Source organism: Triticum dicoccoides, chromosome 5B, assembly GCF_002162155.2.
Source record: "Triticum dicoccoides isolate Atlit2015 ecotype Zavitan chromosome 5B, WEW_v2.0, whole genome shotgun sequence".
Taxonomy (NCBI): Eukaryota; Viridiplantae; Streptophyta; class Magnoliopsida; order Poales; family Poaceae; genus Triticum; species Triticum dicoccoides.
This window is the reverse complement of record NC_041389.1, coordinates 524,311,888-524,315,465: the sequence shown is the minus strand read 5'-3', so window position 1 is coordinate 524,315,465 and position 3,578 is coordinate 524,311,888. Positions and strand designations below refer to the sequence as shown.

Sequence of the window (3,578 nt, the reverse complement as noted above, 5' to 3'; positions counted from 1 at the left end):
GGTTTCGTGGTGCTCCTCGGTGTTTTCAGGGTATGCAAGTATATATAGGCGAAGGAAGTTGGTCAGGGGAGCCACGAGGGGCCCACGAGGGTGGGGGGCGCGCCCACCCCCCTAGGGTGCTCCCTGGACCCTCGTGGCCGCCTCGGCTACTTCTTGACGTCCAGTCCAAGTCTCCTGGATTGCGTTTGTTTCAAAAAAATCGTTCCCGAAGATTTCATTCCGTTTGGACTCCGTTTGATATTCCTTTTCTTCAAAACATTGAAATAGGCAAAAAACAGCAATTCGGGCTGGGCCTCCGGTTAGTAGGTTAGTCCCAAAAATGATATAAAAGTGTATATTAAATCTCATAAACATCCAAAACAGGTAATATAATAGCATGGAACAATAAAAAATTATAGATACATTGGAGACGTATCAGGGGGGAGGGCGCTACCCTCCTCTACCTACTTGGGGTCCCCTACTTGGGCGCCCCCTTGGTTGCTCCTCCCTCCCACCTATATATGTGGGAGGGGCGCCTAACATACAACAAACAATTTCTTAGCCGTGTGCGGCGCCCCCCCCCCCCTCCACCGTTTACACCCCGGTCATATTTTCGTAGTGCTTAGGCGAAGCCCTACGGAGATAATTTCATCATCACCGTCACCATGCCGTCGTGCTACCGGAACTCATCCACTACCTCACCGTCTTGCTGGATCAAGAAGGCGCGGACGTCACCGAGCTAAACGTGTGCTGAACGCGGAGGTGTCGTACGTTCGCTTTGATCGCGAAGAAAGTTCGACTAATCAATCGCGTTGTCAAACGCTCCCACTTACGGTCTACGGGGGTATGTAGACACACTCTCCTTCTCGTTGTTATGCATCTTCATGGATAGATCATTGCGTGTGCATTATTTTTTTCGTTTTCCGTGCAACATTTCCCAACACAAATCTACGACGAGTGCGCAAGCGAGGAGTCTGTGGCGCCATAGTCGCGGCGAACCTGAAATTCCTCGCGGAGCAGCATGCGCTCTATGAGGCCTCGCGTGCTCAAGCCGCCGCTCATAACAGAGAGGCGCCCAGCAGGACACGGAAGCGACCGCACAAGCGATGGCGCTGGCAGGCGGGCGGTCGAGGACGAGAATGCCGCCAGCTGTGTGTCCTACGCGCCGCCGGGCAACTTTCAGGGGCGCATGTGGCGGGTGGACAATGAAGGACCGTCGACGTCCATCATCGACCTCACGTCCACAGGCACCGGCGACGGATAGGTCGCGGACTCCGACGAGGATGAGTAGGCCATGGAGGGCTACGGGGGCTCGAGTCGTAGGTGGGCCGGTTCGTCTCTCATGTTCTACTCTTTCTCGTCGGTAACCGCACCTTCACTTCACGAGTCTTGAACACCGTCGCTCATGGAGACGGCAGATGGAGGATGTGGCCGCCGATGCAGAATAGCAAGGAAGTGGGCGACGGGTGCCGCTGTATGATAGGTTTAGGTCCGGCTGCTTTTTTAATAAAAAAATTCCGAAATGTAAATGTTTTCATCTAGTTTGTATGAAAATTAGCCGATTTGCATGAATTTCGTTCGGTCTATTGAAACGCGGTTTGAATTATTCCCTCCGTCCGGAAATACTTGTCATTGAAATGAATGTATCTAGATGTATTTTAGTTATAGATACATTCATTTTCATCAATTTTGATGATAAGTAATTTCGGACCGAGGGAGTATATGCGGATGTCATTGGATGGCAGGCTCCTTCATTCGTGTCGGAAGACTGACCCCCCTTTCCATGATCAGATGCGGGAGGAGATATCCTTATTAGCTAAGTTAGTCCCACTATGACTAGTCTTTACTCTACTCTTTTCTTTTTCTTGACATAATGCTGAGACAAGCTGACAAAGTTATTGTAGTTGGATATCGTAGTCTACGACAACCTCTACATTTGACGTTAATGAAATCATCTACAAATGCTTCCTCGTGAACAAAGGACTGGCAGGAGATGCTCTTGTACCATCCACAAACGCAATGAACAGAAATGGCAATTGCAGAAAGACCAAGGTAGGGAAAGGTAGGGTATAGCTAGCTACTCGATGAGCTTCTGGAGGTACTTATCGTAGACGAAGTCGACGAGGATCCCGTAGGCCTTCTCGGTGGGGTGGTAGCTGTCCCAGAACAGGTAGTCGGCGACGTCCCCGCATACCGCCGACGTGACGCCGTTGCAGAGCACGGAGACCTCCATCATGCCCATGCCGCAGCAGCCGAGCGTGGATTCCCTGAAGTCGTACCCCTGGGGGCGCACCATCATGTCCATAAAGAACCCGTACATGTCCACCAGCACCACCTTGGCCCCCGGGTTGTTCGCTTTGAGGAACTCCACGGCGGAGCCCATGCCGGCGTTCACCATCTCCGCGATCTCGTTGGGGCCGGGGGAGCAGTCCCGGGCCATGCCGCCGGAGAGCGTGCGCTGAGAGGGCATGCAGCCGACGGGCGGGAGGCCGATGACGGCGACATGGCGGGCGCCCGCGGAGAGTAGGCCGTCGAGGAAGGCGGCGGCGTGGGCGACGACGAAGGACGCGTAGGAGGCGTGGGAGTAGGAGCTTGCGCGCGCGCATGGTGAAGTAGGTGTTGGTCACGTCGTTGCTGCCGGTGCACACAACGAAGATGCCCTTGGTCAGGATGTCCGAGAGCGCGGCGTCGCCGGCGGCGGCCCGGACCTTCTGCTTGTAGTCGTCGAACATGCGGAGCTGGTCCGTCATGGAGATGGCCGAGGCGAGCTGCGCCGTGAGCGGGTCGTACCCCGTGCCGCCCGAGGCGAAGCTGACGCCGGTGAGCAGGTCGTGGCTGGTGAGGTCCGGGGCCAGGTACGCCGGCAGTAGGTCCTTGAGGCCGAGCCTGGAGGCGATGAAGTCGGTGGGGATCTTGCCGTTGGAGAAGCGGCCGGTGGGGCTACTGGTGGGGCTGTGGTCGGGGCCGAAGTCGTGGCCGTAGGCGGGAAGTTGGCCATGACGATGGTGTGGATGGCGTTGTTGTTGCCCGGGTCCATGATCGAGTCGCCGAACACGACCAGAGCCGGCACCATCTTCTTCGGCTTCGCCGGCGCCGTCCCTTCACCTGCAGCGCTGCTGCATGTGTTCGTGGTTCGGATGGAAACACCAGTCGCCGCCACCACCTGCAGCGCTGCTGCATGTGTTCGTGGTTCGGATGGAAACACCAGTCGCCGCCACCACCAGCAGCAGCAGCTGCAAGATCAAGACACACCGCACGCCGGTTGCCATTGGTGGATAGATTGAATGCGGTGCGGGTGTAGTACAGGCCAACTCCACTGCCCGACCCAAACGGACGTCCGTTTTATCCGGATTCTGTCCGTTTGGGTAGGGGTTTGAGATCGTGTCTGGGCGTGTCCTGGGATGCGGTGGCCGTGCGCCCAGCGGGCGACCACATCCATTTGCCTCATCCTATCCGCGTCCACTTAAAAAACTAAAAGCAACGTTTCAAATGCCAAGTCCTAGTTCAGGCCAGCGGCCCCGGTTCATCACGCCGGCAACAGAGCCAACGGCCTACACATCCATCGCCGGCATCAGCCAGCGGCCGGCACACACAGCCAG

General features: G+C 56.2%; 1 pseudogene; it reads right to left on the bottom strand.

Moving 5' to 3' along the window:
- Positions 1-1,866: 1,866 nt before the first annotated feature.
- On the bottom strand, positions 1,867-3,248 carry LOC119309935 (annotated as a pseudogene).
- Between the last annotated feature and the right edge of the window lie 330 nt (positions 3,249-3,578).